The sequence below is a fragment of the Haemaphysalis longicornis genome, unplaced genomic scaffold (assembly GCF_048455015.1).
Source record: "Haemaphysalis longicornis isolate Haplotype H1 unplaced genomic scaffold, Haemaphysalis longicornis Haplotype H1 scaffold_30, whole genome shotgun sequence".
Lineage (NCBI taxonomy): Eukaryota > Metazoa > Arthropoda > Arachnida > Ixodida > Ixodidae > Haemaphysalis > Haemaphysalis longicornis.
This window is the reverse complement of record NW_027526336.1, coordinates 3,252,448-3,278,375: the sequence shown is the minus strand read 5'-3', so window position 1 is coordinate 3,278,375 and position 25,928 is coordinate 3,252,448. Positions and strand designations below refer to the sequence as shown.

Below are 25,928 nucleotides of genomic sequence, written 5' to 3'. Positions count from 1 at the left end.
CCAAAGGCAGGGACTTGCTTGCGGACGCCGCGGATGCAGGCTTCACCCTGCTAACGAACCCGACGCAGCCGTCGAGGGTAGGCACGTCGGTAGCAAGCGACACTAACCCAGACCTGGCTTTCGCACTGGTTCCCGAGGGAGGAGCGGCCAGGTGGAACAACACCGGCCACAACCTCGGCAGCGACCACTGTATACTAGAGGTGGAAATCCCGCTGGCCCACGAAAAGGGCCGACGAGGTAACAACAAGGAGCACAAGATTGTGGACTGGGACGCCTTCAGGCAGTTCAAGCCGGGCCGCGTAAGAAACATCGACGAATGGATCAAAAGCCTTCAGAAAGCCGCGGAGGACACGACGAAGACCATCGAATCGGACGAGGAGGTGGAAGCGATAGATTCGCGTCTAGCGCACCTCCTGGAAGCCAGACGGTCGCTGCAGATGCGGTGGAAGCGACAACGACACAACAAAAAGCTCCGCAAGCGCATCGCGGAGCTCGGGAGAGAGATAGAGAAACACAGCGCTCGACTGTGCAACCTACAATGGTCTGCGCTGTGCAGTAAGATAGACGGGCAACTACACCGCAGCAGCCCCTGGAAACTCCTGAAAACGCTCATGGACGAGACCAAGGGCAGAGAGTTCCAGAGCACGCGCATGACACAAATTCTCCACACCACGGCCAGGAGGCTAGGAGAAGAAGAAATGCATAAACAGCTAAACGACAGATACCTACCGGAAACGAAAAGGGAACAACAAGAGGAATACGATGGCCCTCCAAACGCACATTTGGACCGGGACATTGAAGAATGGGAGGTACGTCGGGCGACGCAAGCCCTCAACGGCAAGTCGGCGGCGGGCCCGGACGGTGTTTCGAACAAGACCCTTCGAAACCTCAACGACGAATCCATCACGGAGCTCACGATATATTTTAACAAGTGCTGGAGGAACGGAACTCTCCCCAAGGCGTGGAGAACGTCCAAGACAATTCTCCTGCCAAAGCCGAACAAGCCACCGGTTATAGAGGGGCTGCGACCGATCTCGCTCACGTCCTGCGTGGGCAAGGTCCTGGAGCACGTCCTCAACGCCCGGTGGAACGACTACATGGAAAGGCACGGCTACTACCCCGACACGATGCTCGGATTCAGAGCGAAGTTGGGGACGCAAGATGCCATGCTACTTCTGCAGAGAGAGGTACTAGACCCCCCGGGAGGCGTCCCTGGCAAGGACAACCGAGCCATCCTGGGCCTAGACCTTCAGGCGGCCTTTGACAACGTCAAACACTCGGCAATCCTCAAGCAATTCTCTCGTCTGGGCCTGGGCGAAAGATCTTACAATTACGTCCGCGCTTTCTTGTCGAATCGCACGGCAAGACTGTCGCTGGGAGACAGAAAGCTCGAGGAAAGAAGACTCGGAAGCATAGGAACACCGCAGGGCTCAGTGATCTCGCCGTTCCTATTTAACACGGTGATGATCGAGGTCGCCAAACGGCTGAAGGCGCTGGGCCCCGACGTCCGTCACTGCATATACGCAGACGATGTCACAATTTGGGTGACGGGAGGGAGCGACGGGAAAATCGAATCGGACCTTCAGGAGGCGGTTAGAGCGGTGGAGTCCGCTCTTTCGAGCACAGGCTTGCGCTGCTCACCGCAAAAATCGCAGCTCCTGGTGCTGCCGCCACCGGGGCGATACAGGAAGACGGCGGCGCAAAAGGCGGCCAAGAACATCGCCTTACGAACGGAAGACGGCGAACTCATCCCGCACGTCCCCGGCATCATGCACGTGGACGGTGTCCAAACCAACACCACGGCGCTGAGAAACATGATCACGAAAATCGGAATAACGACCCGCTTGGTTAAGCGAGTGTCGTCGAGATACAACGGCATGAACGAGCGAGGGCTCTTGCGCCTTCTGCAGACCTTCGTCGTTAGCCACCTCGCATACGCACGAGCCTTCCACCGATGGACGAGATCGGAGGAGGGCAAGATCGACGCAGCCATACGCAAAGCGTACAGGAGCGCCCTGGGACTTCTCCCGGGGACGAAGACGTCGGCCTTGCTGGATCTGGGAGTGCACAATACACTCTCGGAGATCAGCGAGGCCCAACGCATGTCCCAACTGGTGCGGCTGAGCTGCACGAGAACGGGCAGGAGCATCCTCGACATGGCTGGCATCAACCCGCCCAAAGGAGGGGAGAACAGCGACACGAGCGACAGAATACCGCTCGGAGACGAGGAGGCGAGGGGAATCATCGTGTTCCCTATGCCGAAGAACGTAGACCCGGAGAGGGACAGGGAAAGGCGCCTAGCAAGGGCGACAGCCCTGGCCAGGATCTACAGACACGACGACGCCGCGGCCCACGTGGACGTGGCGAAGTACCCGACTACAGCGAACGCTTTCACCGTAGCGGTGGTCAGATCGTCCACGGGCGAGCTGATCAACGCCGCGTCGGTGAGGGCGAAGACCCCGGGCCAAGCCGAGGAAGCGGCGATTGGCCTGGCGCTGGCGACACCCGGCGTCAAGACGATCCTGAGCGATTCAAAGACGGCGATCAGGAATTTTGCAAGGAGTACGGTATGGGAAGGAGCGGAACGAATCGTGAGACTCGGACGGGCCTCGCAGGATCCGCGAGCCCACAGCCCCGTAACGACCATCAAGTGGTTTCCGGCTCACATGGGCCGGCTGGAAAACGTCGAAAACCGCCAACGACGACGCAGACGCTGCAGCCCGCGAGCTCACCATGTGCCGGGCCGGCGAAACGCAAGTCACCGCGGATCCTGACGAAGAAGCAACGAGCGCCGTCCTGACGGACTACGGGGATATCCTCAGAAGACATCGGGAGGCGAGGAGGGAGTACCCGAACCCGCATCGAGACCTCTCTCGAGCGGAGACGGTGCTCCTAAGACACCTGCAAGTGAAGTGTGCTTTGACTCCCGCGTGGGCCAGGCACGCGTGTCCCAAACTTTTCGTGAGTGCTGTGTGCAGTGTATGTGACAGTGAACTCGCGACTCTGTGCCACATCACTAGGTGTGGAAGAACTGCTAACACGGGCGATCCCGCACGGGGCGAGGAAGCCGAAGACTGCGTGGCGGGAGCCGGGGTGCCAGGAGACCGGCTCCCGGAGGGACTAGAGCGGTGCATTCGCTCGGACAATTACCACCAGCAAACGTGGGCGATCCAGCAACTCTAGGAGGCTCTGGCAAGACAGAGAAGAACGGGAGACCACACGCCGGACTCACCGGCAGCGGGACCCAAATACCCCTGTCAAGGCACCCCCCTCCCTCGAGTCCAAGGCCCGGTGTGACAAGATACTTTATTCGAATCACACTAGAGACGTAGTGCGAGCCCTGCGTGGCCGCTGACTACATCTTGCCGGATCTATAAATAAAGTTCTTCTCTCTCTCTCTCGCTTCATCCCGTCGGTTCCTTGGCTGTATAAATAAACCCCACTACATTTTGGTGGAGTGTGCGGGTTCGAGCTCAGCTGCCATCACCCTGGAACTTCGAAATCGGCGGCTTCCAACCCCAACCATGCCCGGTAACGACAACGCCTCTCAACCGCAGCCGACGCCGTCGCCTGTGATCTGCTCTGGCGCGCTCCGGGAGCGGGATCCTGCCAAGTTCACCGGCACTGGCGACTATGACGCTGACGATTGGCTTTCGTCATACGAGCGCGTCAGCAACTACAACAGATGGGACGACCCGATGAAACAAAACAACGTGAGTTTTTCCCTCGAGAAGGTCGCAGAGCTGTGGTACAACAACAAGACCGGCATTCATACCTGCACGGACTTCAAAACGCGCTTTTTAGAAGCTTTTGATCGCCCTGCCGTGCGTAAAATTCTCGCCGAACAGCGCCTTCGCGGACGAGCCCAGCAGGTGGGAGAAAATGTCACCAGCTACATCGAAGACGTCGTGGACTTGTGTAGGCGGGTCGACCCCGCAATGACGGATGCCGAGAAGATCCGTCACATCTTGAAAGGCATCGACGACGGTGCTTTTCAGATGCTCATTGAGAGAGATCCCACCATGGTGAGTCAAGTTATAAGTCTATGCCAGAGCTACGACGAACTGCGCACGCACCGGGCCGTGGCCCGTCAATCTTTGGGACCAGTGAATACCGTGTCGGGCCTCACTCTCCCTTCGGAAAGCCCTTCCCTTTGGGCAAAAATACAAGATTTTGTGCGCGAAGAGGTGGAGCGCCAAATTTCTTGCGTGCCCCACGTTCAGGAGACGTCATCATCTCTAGCTCCTGCTCTTCAAACTGCTATTAAGGAGCAAATCGCCGAAGCGCTTCCGACAGCTGGGCTTTCTGCTCAAGACGCCGCACCGCTCACTTACGCTCAATTATCGGCCCGAACACCGCGCCAGTTCTCCAAGATTCGTCGTGTGGGGCCAACGTTATCACCGGCTCCTTCTCAGATGACGCCGCCAGTCGCCACTCCTCGGCGAACACCTGACAACCGGCCTATCTGCTTCGCCTGCCGCATACCGGGTCATGTTGCACGTTATTGCCGCCGTATGCCACTATCTCGTCCCGACGCACTTCGTGCCGCTGCCTACTCACCCCATCCCATGTCGACCTACGAGCCGCCGCCGCTTTGTTGTGGCGCACATCCTGGTCCAACTCCTGATCAGTTTCCGCCCACTCGTGCCGTTGACGCCAGCCGCCGTTCAGAGTCACCACGCCGCCGCTCACTGTCGCCCATGCGTCGCCGCCCCGAAGATGTCCAAGAGGGAAACTAACGTGCGCAGTTCACGAGGCACGAACTGCGCACCCATCGAAATACACAAGACCTCGATCGCCCCCAAGAAATGTCATCGACGTAACAATTTACGGTATACGCAGAGTCGCCCTCTTAGATACAGGAGCCGCTATTGCTGTGATAAATGAAAAACTTTGTCGCTCATTCAAAAAAGTTATCACACCCCTCACAGGCCTTTCGCTTCGTACCGCAAGCGCTGAACAAGTCGACCCCTTTGCGACGTGTACAGCGCGTGTAGTTCTTCAAGATGCCATTTACCCCATTGAGCTCGTCGTCCTGGCCTCGTGCTCCCACGACATTATCCTGGGCTGGGATTTCCTGTCTCGCCATTACGCGATCATCGATTGTGCCCGTGCCGAGGTCGAGGTATCTGCTCAATATTATGAGATTTTGTGCGATGTTTCCGCTTCGTCCTCTTCCAGTGACAAAATCATCAACTCCGAAGACACTCATATCCCGCCGTACAGCTCTATCCTCCTACCTCTGTCGTGCTACTCTACCTCCGATGACACGGTTCTGTTTACTCCATCCGAAGTATTCCTCCGCCGGAAAAACCTACCCCTTCCTTTTGCCGTTTTGAAGCTCCAGTCTGGCTGCACGTCAATGTGGATTACGAATCCAACCCCCTGCCCTTTCAGTTTGCTGCGGCGAATCCCTCGGTAATATTGAACCCATAGCCTCCATTCTCTACTTCGACGATGACGAAAGTACGTCTGCCCTGGACATCAACCCTCTCACCACTCCGTCCTCCCATGCCCATCCGCTACCGGCCGACGCTTTCGCCTCTTCGTTGGACAGCAGTTTGATATTAACGCAGCGCACACAATTTCTCGCACTGCTAAGCGCCTTCCATTATTCCTTTGACTCGAACCAAACTGCCTTGGGCCGTACGTCAACTGTCGCCCATCACATCGACACTGGCGCACAGCCACCTTTGCGCCAGCGCCCATATCGAGTATCACCATCTGAACACCCCGTCATTGGTGAGCAAGTGGAAGCCAAGCTTTGGCGAGATGTCATCCGACCGTCGCAAAGCCCGTGGTCATCGCCAGTAGTGCTCGTCACTAAAAAAGACGGCTCCATACGTTTTTGCGTTGACCCGCAAGATGACCCGCAAAGATGCGGAAGATGACCCGCAAAGATGTGTACCCATTACCCCGCATTGACGATGCCCTTGACTGCTTGCACGGTGCGGAATTTTTCTCTTCATTAGATTTGCCAACCGGCTATTGGCAGGTTCCGATGGCCGAACCTGACAGTAAGGATGGTTGTGGTTCGTTTCCCTGAAGTCCGGTGTCGATCAGGAACCCAATCGCCCGGGCTCCGGTTGATTTGGCAGGAGGCTGGCAGGGCGATGGTGTTGAAGTTCTTGGAGATGGTGGTCGAATTGACGAACTTGCGAACAGGCTATTGGCAGGTTCCGATGGCCGAACCTGACAGTAAGGATGGTTGTGGTTCGTTTCCCCGAAGTCCGGTGTCGATCGGGAACCCAATTGCCCGGGCTCCGGTTGATTTGCAGGAGGCTGGCAGGGCGATGGTGTTGAAGTTCTGGAGATGGCGGTCGAATTGACGAACTCGAGGCGTTGAGGTTGATTAAATGGAACGAAGAGTTTATATACGGCTATTTACAGTAGGATAACTGGGTACATGAGCCTCTGTACATGGCTCTTCCTTTCTTCGTTCTCCCCAGAGGCGTCTTTTCCATCTTTTCTTTCGCAGCGACGTCTGTCTTCTGCCTGTCCTACTATGCAGGATTAATGCGTGCACCCGCGGAATTTAAACTCCCGGGCGCAGCCGCAATAGCCGGTGCGAATAATCGCACGCCACCGCATACATGGCGATCGCTTATTCCCTATCATTGAGCGTGTATTGTGACATTACGAAGACCCGCTAAACATATTGTACTAACCCAGCAGATGTAGGACGCAACTGAACGACGACGACTTCAGAAGCACCAAAGAATGAGCAAGAGTAATATGGAACGCCACAACGTACAGTCTAGCGTGATTCTGCTTACGGCAAATCGATGCAGCGCAAAAATTACCCTCTGTTGTTGTCCCGCTCTCCGGCCGCGTGCTTAATTATTTATGCTGCTTCTGCGCACGAACAACGCCTACAAGGGTCACCCGGAGACTCCATCGGCAAATGGCAATGATACACACATTTCTGTGCCAATGACTGAATTGGACGGCTGCCCTATTGTATTAAGAATACAAAAACACTGTCCCCTTGATAAGGCACCCAAGAATATCAAACGCAATCTTCGTTGTAACTCATGCCGCACCTTACCGCCCGATGGTCACTGTCGCTGTACGGTCGTGTTATCTCGTCGATAACGCCGCGGACTCCAAATAAAATGCTGCGATTTGTATGGCTGCAATTTTGGGCCTACCAGGTTTCCCCGGCGTTTTTTTTTAAGCGGCTGACCAGCAAAACAACCGGCCCGTTAAACCTTTTCTTTCGGCGTGTCATCACCACAATAGGGTCCGGTGGAATTCAAATATCGCGAAATGAAGGCTTGTGAAAAGACCGCACGGCCAGGGCCTTGATCTTGAGCAGATTGAACAGGGAGCACTGCTGAACTGCTCTTTCCCCTACCTTTTTACCTCTCTCCCCCCAGGGCATCTGGCCTCCTTACCTCAATAAAGCAATTCTCTCTCTCTCTACGTCGCGGGCAGTCGCGGGTTGTGTTATCGCGTTTCGGTACTTTTCTGATGAGTGTGTGAGTGCCGGTCCGTGTTCTAGGCACACTCTGTTTTGGACGTAAGTTGGAGAACTACGAGAAAGCTGCGGGAACTTTTATAATCGCTATTGATCAGAATCAGTTGCTCCTTTCGCATTTTGTAAAACCTGTTAAACACAGCCGAATTGGTGTTCACAAATTTACAAAGCGGAGTCGCATTTTCGGCAAGCACTACGGAAAAGGTAGTGTTTGTATAGCAGCCATATGTCTATATGTAGTCTCTACATTTTGTTTTCCCACCATGCAAACCAATCCTTAACGCATCATTGCCGTACGACCACTCAATTCCTTCGGGTCCGGGTTACGCAGAAGGTGCTGTCGAACAAGTTAATCAAGCCGTGCGAAGGAGGAGCACAATGAACACGAAGCGGCGCCAAAGCAGGCCCAAAGCACTCCGTGCCCAAAACTACCGTCGCCGAAGCAGACGACAAAAGCCGACGGAATGCGTACCGCCAACGCACTCGCCGGCGCACGGGGAACGCCGGCCGCTTAGCCGGTGCCCCATTCGCTGCGCGATCTACATTGTGCTTCGCGAGTGATGGACATTAAGGGCCCGCCGGAGAGAGCGAAGTCGGCTCTCCTGTTTATCCTGCTCCGTGGCTACGATTACGCGCACTTCACTGTGCTCGGTAAAAGGAACGAAGTACGAGCACGACATGCGCGCACGCGCGGTCTGCTGCTTTCTGATTGCGCCTGCGAGCCACCCGGCGCTCCGACGCGACTCGACCAGCACCCCGTGTCATAGAGTTTCTTATAAAGTATACCAGAGAGGAAACTGCGCCTGGTAAGACAAGTCGCCATGGGAATTTATGGGAAGATTGATTGATTGATTGATTGATTGTAGGGTATAACGCGCCGACGCAAGGCAGGCGCGCGTAGTGGAGGGCTAATTTTGGCCACCTGGGAATCTTTAACGTGTGCCAAATGTTGTACGCACAGGTGTTGTTGCTCTTCGTCTCCAGCAGAAAAGCCGTCGCCGCAGCCGGGAATTGAACCCGCGCCATCGTGCTCAGCAGCACAACGCCTTAGCCATTGTGCCACCGCGGTGGGTTTATGGGGAGACCCCCGCTTTTGTCTTGGGCTTGGCATGACAATTGGGTTCTTAAGCGGTTTTGGGGATTTGCTTTCTTCACTATGCATTAACACTTCTACTAGCTACGAGGAAGCCTAAATCCTCGCTGCTTTGTGGTAGCCGTGTTCGGTGTAGCAGCAGGCAGTACGTTATCGTGCCTGACGTTGGTCGTGCCGCAGTCGAAGGACCGGGTAATTAGCAGCCGCGAAATTTGGACCGGACTAAAAAAAGAAACAAAACGTACTTCAACGAAGAGAAGATACAACAGACACGGGCGCCTGTATGCGTCCTACCTTGTCACCGTCCACGACTGTTTAACGCCACGTTTTCTTTTTTCTTCAAGTAAACTGTAGCTGACGGTCGGTGCACCGGTTCAACCCACCACGAAGGCGACGTTTTCATAGGCACGCTCAAAAAACTTCCCCAACTCTACGAACCACTTGTTAGTCGAAATCATGGTAAAATAATAAAATAAGTGTCTCTAATGAGTTTCTCCCTCAAATATTAACATTGTTCGTAACTACCATGTCAGGGGCTACGAAGAATTCGCTGGGGGCCGACGAACGAAAGGAAAAGTACGAACGGAAAGCGGAGAAACGGCCCTGTAGCGTATACGACACCGCCACAACTTACGCCCTGAGCAAGCGCAGAAACGCTTGCAAGACCGCGGCGCCTCGTGGTGAGAACTTAAATTACACCAACTGCCTCCCCGAGACGCCGCCCGTGTTTATTCGTACCATCACGCGGCCCCGAGACGGCGCCAGCATTTATACGTGTTGTGTGCGTGTGGCTCGGATTTCGGACTCTCTCTTCTGAGCGTGAACTTTGTGCGCGGAGAGTCGCCCCACCGCCGCACAACGCGACGGACGTTCTCAGTGCTATTTCCCCGATCCCATGACGCAATGTAATCAGTTTTCCTGTCATTAAACAGTTTAATCTCTTTCCAAGACAAGTCCTTACTAAAACCGGCCTCCCTCTGACATTGCGCAGTCGACTACGGAACTTCACGGCGACAATAGACCCTATGCACAGAGCCTTCTATTTACAAGAGTTCGGTCAGGGGGAGGAGCCTGTCATACTGTGACGTAACGATTACGAAGTACATCACGAAAAAGTGTTGTCCCACCGCCATATTTACGCACAACGTCATTAAAAATCGTTGGTTCCGCCATATTTACGCCGCGCCCATAGAGGAAGTATGGGAGTCGCCGCCGAAGGCTCCAGGGGAGGGTTCCGCGGAGGAGGGCAGCGTAAACATGGCGGCGCCCGGGTGTGTGAAGAAGCTCGATCGGTCATGTAAGAAAACAAGGCCGCGGAAAGCTATTTTCACGCCGATAAACAATCCCTGACGTAAATATTCAGCGCTTAGGCTACTGGCGTATGCGTGCAGAGTGTTACCGGTCTCTGTAAATGATATTTAGTTTTTGCGCGAGCTCATTATCGGCCGAAGTGTTCCGTACGTAGGCTTAATTTACGCGTCCATGTACGCGTCGACAGACTGTGGGGCTGCCGTTGAAAATGTTCTGTCGGCTGTCTTGGACCACGTTATTAAATTGGGGAGTTGGGAAGAAAAAAATCATTAAATCATTTGCGTGTGGACATGGGCATGTCGAAGTAACAGCGGTAACAGCGTGTATCCGCGCTACCGGCTTTGAAAATCGGGTGACCGCACCAGCTGTTGCGGCGGTCAGCTGTTACTGCAAGAAAGGCGCCTGGGTTGTGCCAAAGAAGTTGCTGTTACTCGGTAACGTAGCGGTGTTGTTCAGCACTTTTTCCCCAGCGTTTTAAGAGTGCTCAGGGTCACGTAGCTTATTTAGCCCCTAAATAAGGCTTGTTGAACGCACACGGAACATTTGGGCCGTGTTGGTAATGATCGCAACAACACTTAACGAAAGCTTGAGGAACAGGTTTTCATGCTGCCTTTTGTTATAAACCGTGACCCAGCATTACGTAATTGTAAAAGCGCCTTGTCAGATAGACGAACTTGAGTACCAAGTTTTTACGTTTGGTTAGCCTTGATCGTCGCCGACGGCAGGCATGCATGTGCACGAATATTTTGACCGGTTATGACTAATAGCTGGGTTAATATTTTTTTCCTTTTCATATTCAGTTCTGTAAGTTGTGGATATTGTTTTGCATGCATTAAAATGTTGTGCAAGCTGATTGAAGAGCGTTCTTGTTGTTTTTATCTTCACTGAAATAAATAGAAGTTACTGTACCAGTGCTTCATTTCGAGATATAACCACACTACAGCCTGTATATCTCCGAAAGTGCAGTGAAATATTGCAATACTCACCCTACAAAAATAGTTCCCTTTCTGAATTGTCTGAAAATATTTCAGACGTTCCACCTTGGTTTTACAGACTAAATGGGGAAGGCTGTATTCGTCAGTTTTGCAAGGGTAACAGAAGAGCTTAAACGTTCTCTCCACAAAGCACAACCGTTCAAAAACTGTCAAGTTATATTTACCTGAACTCTCACCTGAACTGGAGCTCACCAAAGTTTTCTGTCGGCCCTGTGCTTCTTCAGCGATTGCGTAGGTGTTAGTTTTTCATGCATTTTTTGATATGCCGCCTCTCACAACGTGCAACATGCTTGCAGACGTATCACTAGACAGCATGACATTTAATAAAGCAATCGTCTGAAAAAAGCCTCATAAATCTTTTGAAGTGTTTTATAGTTCTTACCGCAGCGTGCATGTATCTGCTTTTGAAGTAAGTGTCACCTATGGTGAAGCCAGTTTATTGTTCAAAAGGCTTTGTTATAATGGTGGTATACTGTACATAAATTAATTTGGCTTGTAAGAACAGCTTTCAATAAAAAACGTGCCTTGCAATGGTGACCCTAAAGATGTTTCAATTCAAACTTTCACCGAGGAAGTCACACTGGCATTCATGTTATTGAAAATAAGTTATAAGTAGTTTTTATTCAAGTAGATTTTGAATTAAAAAGTAAATTTACTTTTCTGAAGCAGGGAAGCAACCATAACCAATGATGACACACTGTTCTCATTGGCCTAGTCTACCTAAATTTCTCAGCGGTAATTCACTTATCACTAATTTTAGACATTACTTTTTTTGTAAACAGAGTACCTGTCATAAGTTATTTCCCTTTTCCCTGACTACTCTTCTCACATGGATTAGCAATGTCAGCCACAGATACACAGAAACTTTATCAGTCACAGGATAGCAGAACCAGATTAGAGGCCTAGGTCGAGGCAGCCGCTGAAAGCTTTCATGGTGTGGGTTGCCAGTTCCCGTTGTTCTTTGAGATTTGCCGCAACAGCCAACCACTCGTGTATTTGTGTGAATGTGTAGTCTTGTCCAATATCAATGGCCCATGAAAAACAATGTTTATGACAAAAAATGGTTAATTCAAATTGGCAATTTTTGCTGAGCAGTATGGAATAAAGCCAGAACAGGACACACAAACGCCTTTAGGGGCACTATGTACTGCAGACAGAGTTACATTAAATTTTCATAACCTCCATTCTGAGCAGGTGCATGTCAGAAAGGCAGTGGAAACAGTTGACTGCTTTTGGTGCACAATATGAGCAGCACACAAACCTTTCTTGAGGGAGGGGAGCAGTATTATTTCAAACATTTTAAATTGCAGTCAAACAAAAGTCAATCTGCCTGAGATCTTGAACACGCAAGAAACAGTTATTCTTGTTAAAAAACGTGTGTTAAAAAACTTTTGCTTTCATAGAAGTTGAGTTGAGGGCTTCTTCATTTTTTAAATATACACAAATGCTGGGAAGTCACAAGGAAGGCACGACAAGACCAGGTAGCAATTGTGTTAGCTGTTTTGCAGATGTTACCGGCCTTCTTGTTGGGAGGCGGGCAAAACCTTGGGGAATTAATCACAACGGCCTCTGCACAAAGTTAATCAATTCACTGTAACAGCTTGAGACTTGTGCCGTCGTACGACATCAAATACGCCACAGTGGTTTTACATTTCTTTTTTCAGTTTCAACAAAGGCTGCACTGTACACAAACTTCTTTTCAGTCTGTACCGTCCTAGATTCTCATGCAATGTCAAATGACACCGTTTCTGAGGACAACTTCATGCCGTAGCTTCCAGCTCCTATGTCTGTGTGAGGGCCACATTGCATCTAGGCCAACTCCAAAATCCCTGCGACACATTTTCTGACATCTTGCCCACTGAAGGAATAGCCTGCAAAGAAAAAACAAACAGATACCTGTTATTATTCAGTTTATTGCATATTAGTACAGCTGCTTCTTAGTATGGTAAATTTTATCTCACCACTTTGCCTAATCAAATTTAGAGGTCCCACCCAAAAACTCTGCGTTGTAGTTTGCCAATAGTTATTATATTTTCCGCTTAGCACGACCACCTTTTAGTGGTCCTACAGGAGTGTAATTAATGAGCGTAGAGTGTACATATTGCAGACTGAAAATGTTCAGCCTTATCAGGGCATGTTCAGACTGAATATGTTTACCTTTATCAGCTTTTCCATCAATCTTTATAAGAGGGTAGGACACCATGCTTGTAAGGAATGAGGGCGTATTTCTGTTTTCTCTTGTCTTCTTTCTGTTGCCGTACACGGATGCCCTCCTTACATTCTTTCAGAATGTCAGGCGCACAACTGTTATCAAGAGATGCTCGGGAACCAGTCTTAGGTCAGTTAAGTCCAGGCTTTCTGCCGTGTTGCGGGGACAAGATTTCCTGAGGCTGTTTAGAATACACAAGTTAGCTACACCCCGCTTTACAATCTGCGAGTGTCCAGACGACAAAGGAAGTAACGATTGGCATGCTCGAGGCTCGTACTGCCAACACAGACGGCCATCATTGAATCGTTGTTTTAGGTCTATCAATTTTATCGTGTTGTCCGGGATAAGTTCACGGGTTAAACTGAACGGCTGAAAATGCTGAGGGAAAGCAATGAGTGTGGCAGAACAACTTGGTTGATAGGCAACAGCACCTTTAAACACAAGGTAGTCGTGCACAAAGCGAACAAACTTAACTTTGTTCTAGCTTTGCTGTAGCAGTTCAAATAGCCTGTTAGTCGGTCAAAACCGGCAAAGAATACCTCAATGAGAACTGGAGCCACACAGGACACAATGCACATTTTGCTTGCTGGCAGATAAATGCTGTCACACCAATCCATGAAAGCTGACTTTAAATAAAGTGAAAGCAGTTCGAAAAACCCCTTCACTGTCAAACAAGCAGAATTTTTAAACTTGAGCACCGCATAAATGTCGATGTTGTATAAACTTTAACAGTCGACCGTAAGGTAAGCTGTAATACAAGTCTTTAATGTCGACCGAAAACACTGTGAACGTCTGCTCGTCGTTGTCCTTAAAGAACGTGGCCTCTGATCCCTTGATCGTGAACAGGCCATTCAAATTGGCCATTACTAGCTTCTCTCGAAGAAGCTAGTGAGGTTGTAAATCTACAAACTATCCGAAGCTTGAGTGACAGAGATATGCTGTACTGAGCAGTCACTCGCACAGACGGCGACTGTCTGTGCAAGCTGCCTGAACACTCTGGAACACAAGCGGCTTCCCCAAGAGCCAGAAACAATAATTGGCTGCAGCATTTATTGACACGCAGTAATAACGGTTAAAGAAATTTCATCACACACATACAGCTACTTAAGTGCTAGGCTGAATGGCGATAAGGATCTGCAGGTAAACAAGGAAACAAAGCAGTTCTTTTGTGCACATTTGCACGGCCCCTTCATTACGCAGAGGTGTAATATTTATGCAATATTTGGCAAATGTGAACGTACACTAACAACTGGAAAGACGAAATCGCAATGTTTGGAACCCGTAATGTTGCCCGAACGAAGTTTCCCACTTTTTCCATCGGTGCAAGTGAAACAAATACCACGACTTAGAAAGGCATAACCATACCGCTAGATGTGGAAAAGAACCCCACAGCAAGGAGTACGAAAAAGTAGTAGTTTGTTGGCTGGCTCTCAGACGAGGGCATATACCTATGTAGAAGATCGGGAAAGAAGCTGCCTACCGAATAGTCTAACTGCATGCGGGATCCCTTTCTTTTCTTTGGCAATGTGTTAGACATTTTCTGTTGAATGGTGCAGCTGATAGTTGCTGGGTTCTTGTCTTTTCACAAAAGTTGGAGCTGAAAACTTGAAAATGACGTGACAATACATCTCCTCAAAACCACTGAAAAAGCAGCCTTTCCAATTGAACCACAACTCGGTGCTACTACAATATGTCCAGTTCAGACCCAATGCTTTCCAGCTGCCAACAAGCTTCAGGCTGTCCAAACCTGAACGCACTGGTGTGCCAGGCCATTCGTGAATGAGCTCAGTTGATCCCATGCCAAAGCCGTCACAAAAATGGATTGACACAAGCGCTAGCAGGCCACCCTTTGAGTTGTTGTACCCACAATAAACTTTTGTAAAATCAACAAACAGACTGAAGAACTTGCGTAAGATTACAACTCTGAGCTCGAGTGGAAAGCTGTAGAAGCATGTCATGTTCTCATATGTGGGGCTAAAGCTAAACTCTCACGTCGGAGCAAAGAAAATCAATATCCACAATTGGCAAAAGCCCCGATAAATAATGCAGGGTCACTGAGTGCACAAGGAACGTTCCACGGAGTGATTCAAGGTGAGCGCTCCTTTTGGGATGAGTATGAAGACACCACACTACAGTTCAAAGCTGTCAACTATTGACAAAATCAAAGAACTCAACAAATACCTTGTTAAGAAGGCACAAGACAAGATCAGCCGCCTTTCCCTTTCTGACAGCAACTACCAAATAGCGGTCAATCTACTGGAGGAACACTGTGGAAGGAAGGACCTTGCAATTAACCACAACTCTCTTGCTACAGCTGCAGCCATGCCTCAAAAAAATTGGACTTGAATAGGAAGAAATTGCCTTACAGTGTGTATTGGTTCATATTTTCATGATCGCTTGTTCATGACTATGTCAGGACTTGAAGAAAGACGATGTACAGCTGGATAACATTACAGCAACGTTAGCACGCACATCTCAAGAACTGAAGCCTTATCCAAGGCAAAAAAGAAAAACGACTGTACACAAGGCCAATGTACACAATGACAGCACCCTATCAAGCAAGACAGTTTCTGCATAGATTGAAAGACAAACGTGACTTGACGGTGGCCAAAGCAAAGAGCAGGAGCTGTCGAATGCTAAACAGAGATAGCTGTTCTGCATTGTAACAAGCTCAAGCAAACCAGCCCCTTGTCAATGTTTCCAGCCCTCAACAGAGCTTCAGTATTGGTATAGAGGTACATGAAGAGCACAAGGACACCCCGCCTATCAACGAGAAAATAGTTTAAGCGGCTCTCCTAACAACACACTCCCACAAGTGCCCTCCTCCACAGCAGCAAATATATGGAGAGGCCTCTTTGTGTGAAAAGCGGACAGGTTGTGCATCCGAGGGCACTAGTTCCCGTCTCCAAGCCTACAGAGAAACAGTGCACGCATTCCGTTGAATACAAAGACTATCCTACTGCTTGACGACCAACTGTTATTTCGACGTCCTGCAAGAATTTCGATGAAGCGAGCAACATAAACTCGTCACCTTTTGATTGGCCACTGGGCCACAAAAGCTGCTTTGTAGGCGATGCTGTTCCTGAAGTAGAAGGACACACAGAAACACCGTTGGAAAGTTCACCTAGGACATTCGTACTCAAGTGTTAAACATGTAGTTGCAGCCAAGGAGCGCAACAAAAACATAAGTGCTGCAAGCAGTGAGGATTCACAAGAGACGAACAGCGAAGGCACTGCAATAATGGAGGACCCTATTTCCATGGTTGTTAAGCCCAGGGATTTCCAGCTGCCTCTCCAGAAGTGGAACAAGCTGCACCTGTCGGAGAATAGGACCCTGGCCATGCACAAGACAGGTCAGAAGAATCGAGGCAAACAAGTCTAAGTGAGCTGTCGAATAATGCAAAGAAGACATGACTACTAAGGACGGCGAACTCAGGAAAGCAGAGAGCAGTGAAGAAGCCATTGCAGGCAAAGTTTCAACCTTTCAGAGGCCTGAGTTAGCGAACTCCTTGGGAAAGACGGTGAAAGGAGTTCAGCAACAAGGAATATATTACACATAGAGGGCAATTTGATTCGACAATTTCCCTAGTTCACAAATTGACCTACTTTGTTTTTGAGTCTTTGCACAGCACAACTTGAAATAGTGTAAATGCTGTCACAGCTGGGAGGATATTGGGAAAAGTAGTAGTTAGTTGGCTGCCCCTCTGACAAGGGCACATACGCGCACAGAAGATTGGCCCAGAAGCTACCCTCCAAATGGGCTGACTGCAAGCATGATCTTCTGCTGTTGCCTTTGGTTATGTGTTAATAAACACCTTCTGTTCGATGGTGCACCCGAAAGGTGCTGGACTCTGGTCTTTTCGTTAAACAGGGTGTGAACAAATCACTGAGTCCCATGTGCATTTATTGGCTATGTTTGCCATGCCAGGCCTTACTCTGGCAAAAGTGGGTGCATGGCAGCTCTGGAACTTGCACACACTAGAAACTAAAAAAGACCCACAAGCTCAAAGATCAAGATGCTATCATACCAAACTGAAAAACACTACTTCAACATCCCGTGATAATTTCAGAAATGGCGGGGAGGGTGCCTGATGCTGAGCGTCAGAAATAGACAGATTTTTTACTTGCACTATAAATAAAACAACTAATTTCCCTTGGAGAAGTGCAGAATTCCCACATAAGTAAGGGCTCCAGAAATTCACTTCCAGGTAATTTTATGAGCTGCCGGTGTTCCTGCATTGAACAAGAAACTTCCACAGCTCAGATGCCAAAGCACTATGCAGGAAGACGATATTGGAGTGGGTTTGGAATGCAGATTGTGTTCACTAGCAGTTATGGGCCGAAAGTCCTCTTCCACTCTACTATTTGTGCATGTCATTCTATTTTATCAGTTGATAGGTCTAAGGGACAGTCCTTAAAGTATTAACAACGCAATAATATCAGAAAGAAGGAATTAAAAACAACAGTTCAATGTTGCATCAGATTTGCTTCGAGGAAGAAAAGCAAGCTAATATTCATGCTCTCAGCTCTACTGGTATATTATTCACACGGTGTAATAAGACACCGTAAAAGCATACCATTCTGGGTCTGGTGCAGGTTCCTGTACCTTGGGGTCTGGCCAAAGTAGTGCTGCACCCTGCAGCAGAGAATTTTTAAGCACAAAGATTTGCAAGGAGTAGGCACAAAGTCGACGCACAGAATGTATTTACATGCATTTGTTCACTGTTAAGTCCAGTTGGAGGCTACCATATTAACGAAGCTTCTTCACACTCCCCCTCCCAATTTAACAAACTAGAGGTTGTCTAAATCAACAGGGCCTTCCGATTTGAAAATTCTGGGAACCTATACGGCTTTTCAAAACACAATTCAATCACTACTTCTGGTGTCTATGTATTATTTTTACTCAACCATTGCTAAATTTGAAATCAAGCTTGCGAGATTATTAAAAAAATAGTCTCACAAGGTTCCCAGGATTTCATTGCCACCACCCCTCACTGCACAGCTTGCTCTTTTGTTTGCTTGTAATTGTTTATGAGATTAACCCAGCAACTAAAGTGCTTTAAGAAAATTTAATAAAAACACTATCAGATAATAAAATACAAATAAACGTTCAAGTTAACCTGAAAAGTAAAAAATAACGCCTCTTAGCCACCGGTGTTGCTTCCTAAGGGGCCTTGTTGCAGTTCACGTAGAAAAAAAGGACGGAAGGTTCTTTATTGGTACTGGTGCACAATGCATTAGAAATTTTGTGATTTCAAGAAAGTCATCCAAAGAATGTGATTCCACCATACAGTGTGAGCTCTTTACAAGAAACATGAAAGGTGCAAGTTGAACTGTATGTATGAGGTGGTTAATTTTGCAATATTTTATTGTGTTACTGACACGACCTACTTTCAAATAAAAAAGGACATACAGAGCTCTAATGGTAGTTTAGTTAGGTCATTCGAGCTAAGTCATTGGCAACACTCTACTGCCTGCCATATTTTAATGCATTACTTGGGTACTTGTCCCAAAATCTGTGCCTGTGTGAACCCAGCCTGGTAGGTAATGTCCCACCACTCATTCACGCTCTGCACTCCAGTTATTCCACAACCAATCCTCACGAGTGCAACCAGCATGCTTGCTCTTTGCTGTCTTTTTTAAGTGAGGATGGAATGGCGTCACAGCCTCAGATGAGGACACTCCCCACTTCTGTGAAGATATGCCTAGCATTCCTAATAAGGAACCTGGTACAGTTCACACAGTTTTCCATGTCAGTGAGCAGCATCATCCCACCTTTTTTTAATATTTCATCATTTTGCCACAGGGCGTCAAAAAACACGGGGAACCTATCTTCACAACAATATCGGTTCTCATTTTAACCTTTACGCCAGCATGTAGAAGGGTGAAAAAGCAGTTACTCCGCTCTTTACGCCGTCCTTTCTAGCGGTAAGGCACACAGGATGCCCTAGCACCAAAGGGTCGCAGAAATGCTGTGTGATTCTTCCATCACTGTGCGACCCCACTGTTCAGCAGGATGGAACAACCTGGCAACTGCCTAGGCAAAGGCAAGTTCCCCATCTCTGTGCTTACTTCTTGCCCCATCCATTTAGGAGGATACTCAGACCTGGCACAATGCTTAATGAGGTTCCATAGAAAGTGTGCATACCACATCTACGTTGGAGGAGCTGTCCGTGACTTGCGACTTGACCACAGAGGCACTTGCACGCGTGTGAGGCTGCGGCAGAGTAAAAATGGCTTAGAAAATGTGCGGTTACAAACCAGCTTAAGACCATTTGAGACCTTTTCCAAACCCACTCTCAAAAAGGTTGCTCCTTCACACTTTAAATTACTGTGGCTTATAAAACAACATAGAAACTTTCTTTCCGTGTATCAAGGTAGAGCTTGTGCGTGTGCTTAGAGCTAGCAAAGTGGTCATAATGTCTCCAGCAAGCCTCAAAGCCTGGAAGAGAGCGATGCCTCAGAAACCCAAGTGGCACAGAAGGTGAAGAAGGCGGAGGAGGGAGGTCAAAAGACAAAGAAAGGAACACGGGGTAAGGGAAGGAAACACAATGTATGAATAAAGGTCTTCAAAAGTAACGAAACATATACATTGAAAGCACATCAGCACACAAGTGCCTCAATTAATTTGTTGCAACATGTCTGTTTGCCAATGGACAGATGAACCAAGCTAGTCACGCAGATGGGATTTGTAGACAGCTTAAAAATTCTGCTGGACTTGTGCAGACGCCTTAAAAATGTAATGACAACTTTGTGCTTACCATTACAGACATTCTAGCCGTGAAAAAAGGTTGATGGTGCCCTTTTTGCACTGGTACTTGACGCTAACCAAGGCCATAGGAATGTAGGCTGCAGTGGAGCATTGGTTTGCTGATCAAACTGTAAGATAAAAAGGACATTAAAGGGACACTGAAGTGATTTGTAAACATTGCGGGATTACTAGCGCAAATTGTAGTTCGGAGTCCGTAGGCATTGTTTCGACCACTCTGGCCGCGTTTACGCGAATTTATTTAGTAGAAAAATCAATTCGAAAATGCTGTCCTCCTCTCTTTACGCTCGCCCATTTTCTGTGGCGTTTTCGTGTGACGTCAGCAGGAGATGAGCTGGAAAATGGCTGCGCTACTGCACGGTTCGCCGACCTACCGATCGAGTCAGTCGGCCCAGCGTTTCGTCCGCCGGCCGCCGACGGGTCGTCGCTATTCGCTCGCTCAATTGAAACTAAGCCACAACACCTTTGTGAATGAAAGAATGTGCCTTTCTTTACTTTGTTAGTTTGTACACTGTGTCAAACTCAGTGTCCGGGTCGCTCCACACAAGCGCTGCACAAGTGCACATGCGACGCTTCGCTGACTTTACGCTAGTAGGAAAATCTAAGGCCAAGGCGGGAGAAGAGTCAGCGAAGTCAATATAGGTACTAAGAAAATAAAATCAACTGGAACTTTTACCGTACAGCGCAAAACTAGGGAGCAGGAAGCATTTTTTGCGCTGGGTAAACAAGCACAGCGGTCAGCAGCACGACCGCACATCTGCAAACGCTTTTCCGTCAAAGAAATGCAATTGCTAGACGTGAGATATTATGGAAGTCTGGGAGACGCTTACTGCAGGAGCGCTATACAACAAATAGTCACCTAAAATACTTGAAATGCTTAAAATAAATAAAAGTGTAAACTGGTTATACATTATAGACCTTATATATCCACCCCGGTCATTGTTGGCTCGTGGCCTAGTGGTCTGAGGCGCTGCGGTTACTGTTTTGAAAGTCGCAAGTTCAAATCCCCGAGAGTACGTTTTTTTTTAAGTTGATTTTTTCGTATGCGGCCGATGTTTTCTGAACTGAGTTTACCCTTTTTGGGCCGTAACGTTCACTGCTCCACGAGCGAGATCGCAGAACGCGCGCATACTGGCAATGACGCGCTAGCGAGTTCTCGTTGGCGTGCTGTTGCCACAAGCACCGACTGCTTGCGGGCAGTGGGCCCAGGCCTCAATCAGCACACCCTTGGCCTGGTGCGAACTAGCTTTTTACGAACAGACACGAGTGAGTAAGGCAAGCTCCGAATATGCGAAAAAAGCGCATGGCATTTGAGAGTCTGCGGGGACGCGGAGGGCGTTCATGCACTGCGTACACCTCGGCTAGTGAATGCTACGATTCCAAGCCGCCCTGGGAGGTTTATCTTAGACATTTGACAGCCGACAACATGGCAGAAGCGCGGTACGGCGATTACTGAGATATCGAGAATGGCCATCCAACAACGCCATCGGATGTCAAGCATGTTGTTTTACAGAACCGAAACCGAAACCGAAACTTGTTTGATTGCTAACCTTGGGCATCGTCCAATCACGGTGCCCCCCTCCTGACGTCAGAGCCTTTAGTTGGTGCGGCCGCCGCAAACCGCGCATGGTAGTTTTTCTTCTTTCGCGCTTTGTAAAATAATTACCGATTTGTCAACCGGATAAACGATGAATAGTGTGTTAATTTGAGCCAGTCTACACAGTGCAAGCAAAAACGGGAGCTTGACAAATTCACTTCAGTGTCCCTTTAATAGCTTATGTCACCCAGTCTGCAACAGTACGTTTGCAGCAACCCAGAGGTCTGTACTGCAGGCCATGTCACTGCGAGCATAAAACAAAGCAAACAGCAATACAGACAAAACAAACACGATTGAGCATCCCACAAAACCAGTGGCACCGCTGTTAGTGAATTCAACTACAAACATTGTGGTCCCATTTGCTGGTTGCAACAAGGGCCTCTCAGTCTGGCAACAAGTCTCGATTTAGTTGTCTGTGACACCAAAAGCATGAGTATCCAACCTCATGAATGCTGCTGAGCTAAGGAACAAGTGAAACAAAACGTTGCAAGAGCGGCTCATTACTGCCTGAATTACATGTTCGGCTAGAAATGCATAGTTCAGATAGACGCATATTTATTTACGTCCACGTAAAGATGTTCGCACTGTCTCGGGCTGTGTAATATTTGTTTCCTTGATTTTGCGCCCGAATACTGCTCGAACACATGCCTTAGTTTCCTTCAGCCGTCTGCAATGTGTTATGTATTGCTTATGCACAGGGAGCGGATACAAGGCTTTTGCGATGGATCTGGAAAGCTTTGCTTGCGAGAGGCTTGAGGCAAGCAATTATCCCACACTTATCACACTTCTTAAAAGTCCAATAGGTCCACTGACATCCCCCAGAACTTTCTAGACATCTGCGTGAGCGCCCAGCGATACATGCATGCACGTAAAAAAGGAGCCTCGACGGTTTCGACTACCGAGCGCCATATCGTATTTCGCTTAGTGCGCTTTTAACTTTCGGCACGATGCTTCCATAACGGCCAAGAAGCGTGCAAATGTGCACCACGAAGTTTTTTGTTGTTTTAAATTTCGGTGACAGCGCGGTGGCGGTCTCCTAAGATTCATATCCACGGAATCTTACGAGCGCGCCTGCTTGATTTGAATTGCGTCTTTGTTATTAACTTGCGAAAGGCGTGTTTTACAACGTTCAGTTTGTTTCAACGCTAATTATGCGGTGCAAAGTTCGCATATTAACAATTCGACGTAGGCGCGCGTGGTTCCCATGTTATACGTATCGCCAAGCGGTGGAGAAACACGCGAGAGAAATCATTTTCTAACTGCGCACTTACCTCGCATAGCTTCGCACGTTTTTAGGCATCCAGTCGTTACGGTGATGCTCTGTAACCATCGCGCCGCCTCTCTGGGTCTTTTGAGAGCCTAAACAGGCGAGGTATCGTAAGCGCTGCGGTTGCTGCCCCAACACAGCAGCAACCGATCGCACGTAAACGCGGCGTCGTCGGAGTGGTCGCAGCTCGGCGGTGGTTCGGCGTCTCCGAAGTACGACCCACTGGGCTCACTCTCCGCGCACTGCGAAAACGCTGATAAATCCCCCACGCTGATAAGACGTACTGTATCTTTTGGCCGGCGTGTAGCAAGCCTCGTTGTCGGCGTCGTTGCCGGCGCTGCCGGGGCCGGACGCGCGCGCGGGTGACGGGTCTGGCGGGTTCCTATGAGAGACGTCACGTTTTATAAGCATGACGTCACCACTATTCGTGTTGAGCGCCCGCTCGCAGAAATGCATTGATGGCCGAACTCTTAGTAGTATAGAAGGCTCTGCCTATGCAAATAGCGCCCCGCCATCTCACATCGACTCCGGTAACTAGGTCCGCCATTTTGGTACGCTCGTTTGAAACCGAAACCAAGTAGCAAAACATAGAAGGCGGGCATTGACCGCTCTTGGTGATGGACTACAATGCCGTAGCATTGCTTCGTGCCGCAGTGCACGCAATGCGGAAATACCGATCCAAATGGAGAAAAGGTACGTGAAGTTCCACGCTTTTGAATGAACTTTCTGACGCGAACTATGCCGTCGCGAGCAACCTTTGTGACACGCTGGGCGCGGTGCGCTGGGAGCGAATATTTGTCGTTGGTTCCCTAAGCGCGGGATTCCGTAGTCGCTGTCCGGATGAAAAATACAGCTGCGTTGGAGTTCTGTGGTCCAGCCTTTGTATTCTAAATGAAGCCTGAGCGTGCGCCACCTATTCATGCGACTGACAGCGGCGCTCGATCGGGAAAACAGTACCACACGTTGCCAAAATTACGCTGTTTCTTCACTCGTCCCTGTGGCTCTGCGCCCGCTTCTTTTCATTGTTAGATGCAACCGCTTAGCCCCTATACACGAGCCTTTATTTTACCTAGGGCTGTAAACAAACTTTTCTTGCCGCACTACGCCGTCACGGCGCGGTTGAAAATTTCCTCTGTGGCGGGCGCGCACGGTATGAGAGTGTGTTGTTGGTTTCTTTTACGTTGCATTTAGCCGCATGTCGTTTCAGAAGTGGCGTACACTGTTTTATTATGATCTAACGGTGGAAAATTCGAGCTTTTGCCCTTGGTTCCCGATTTGCCTGACTGAATTTGTTTTTACGTCAAGTTAACTTGGTGCCCATTGTCATTTCAGCCACGATGTATTTACTGTCGAATATTTTGCGACTAAAATACACATTCACTCCTCTAGTTTATCATATGCTGCATGCATGCCTCCGACGTAATGATAGTGGCCATTGATGTAGGTAGCTGAGACAATTTTCTAGTTTTATTCAAAAAAAAAAAGTAGACGGCCAGAGTTGCATCAGGCCGCCGCGCATCAGCTTGAGTGCTTTTGCATTTTTTGTATCCACAGTGAAAATCTCAGTAAATTAAACTACTTCGCTGATTTATAACACGTGCAGTATAGCAAACTGTGGATATAAATGGAACAAAGGGAAGCATTCGCGCACCCCTGCATGCCGCGGTCTAGTAAACACGACGTTGCCCAGCCTCTGCGTGCTCGTGAGATGACCACGGCGTGATGTGGCTTGAATGCTTGCTGGTTGCTCATAGGTGACCCTCCAGGTGCCATGTCAGTCCTTGCTTCTGTTACTGTGGGGGGTGAGGCCAGCAAAACTGAGGCAAAAAACCCATTCCAAAGGCTACCAAGTTTTCTCCCAAGCGCCTGCACGGCACTTTGTTGCTGCTCGCATTGCTCCTGTGCTGGACGTGCATCGAACAGACGCATTGGCAAGGGAAGGGAGGGTCCATTTTTTCGCGGGCTTCTCCAGTCAATGTCCTGGACACTCGCTGGCTTGATGCCCTGCTGTCTCGGACGTCCCCACTGTGTTGGCAGCTCAGTGCACGCAAGCTCCGGTGGCGCCTCTTAAAACCTTCGGCCTGCAAGAGGGGGATTAGGCGCACAGCAGCCAGGAGGTGACTCCATGCTCCACTGCAACCCGCCGGGCACTCGCACGATGCCTCCCCAATCGCCCCACTGTCCGTCTCAGAGGTGAGGCACACAACATAGGGCCGGCCACTTTTCTTCTGGGAGCGAAAGTAGCTGCTGACCACATGGATGAGGCCCAACCTGAAAGAACAGAGAGAGTATCAGTAAATAACACTCAGGGAAGAACAGGACTAGTCCGCTAGTCAGCTACAGTTTATGGTAAAGGGACAGAGCAGAAAGAAGTGGCCGCAAGGAACAGACTCAAAATGACCAGATTTTGTGTCTTGCTTAACACTGTTGCAAGGGCAATAATCCACACCTCAAACAGCAATGGTGTCAAAGTTGTTTGTCAAGTTGGAGCGTGCAAGTATCTCTGCATGCTTTGTTAATGCATTTTCAAGAGAAGGAAGTTTAACACTTATAAACCTCACCGTGGGTAATGATACCAGTACCCGCATATTCGTGTTTGTCATAGCTTAAGCAAGCAATATGATTATCTGGAACTCACTTCCAGAACCTTTTGAGATAAACAGGTAAACATTCGGGCTATACCGATGACCCATCGAATTAAAAAAATCTAGTTCAGTGAGTTCGAGCTAACGAGGTTTCACTGTATTATTTATTCGTGCACACCAAAAACATGCGCTTTAGAAACAAACACTACCACCCCACCGTCAAACAAGGAGAAGAAAGACACACAAACAGATTTTGCGGCAGAACATGCGCAATAAATAATTAGAAAAAAAGAAAATTCATGGAGTATGTGCGCTTTTGTAGTTGCCTTCGCCGCAAAGCGCGATTGCTTTGCGGCAAACGCGCGGGCGGACGACCGTCACAGAAAACGGCCGCAACCTTTCCGTAAACATCTTCGCCAAAAATCATCCCGTAAATTCGATGTACAGCATTTGAAAATACCTAATCCACCAACTAGCGGTACGATCTGGCGATTGTCACTTTCCTCTTTCAGGGTTACTGCAACAGGGTCGCCGCTACGCATTTGCATGGCAAACAACGGTGAACAAAGTGCTATACAAATGCTCATACCGGTTAACTCGCGTCAAGTAAAAAACAAAGAAG

General features: G+C 49.0%; 1 long non-coding RNA gene across 1 annotated transcript; it reads right to left on the bottom strand.

Moving 5' to 3' along the window:
- Positions 1-11,552: 11,552 nt before the first annotated feature.
- On the bottom strand, positions 11,553-22,897 carry LOC144177709 (uncharacterized). The gene is made up of 5 exons (XR_013323832.1): positions 22,726-22,897; positions 19,850-19,967; positions 19,237-19,305; positions 17,666-17,724; positions 11,553-12,750 (listed from the first exon to the last, which is right to left on the bottom strand). It is a non-coding gene; the product is annotated as an uncharacterized LOC144177709 (long non-coding RNA).
- Between the last annotated feature and the right edge of the window lie 3,031 nt (positions 22,898-25,928).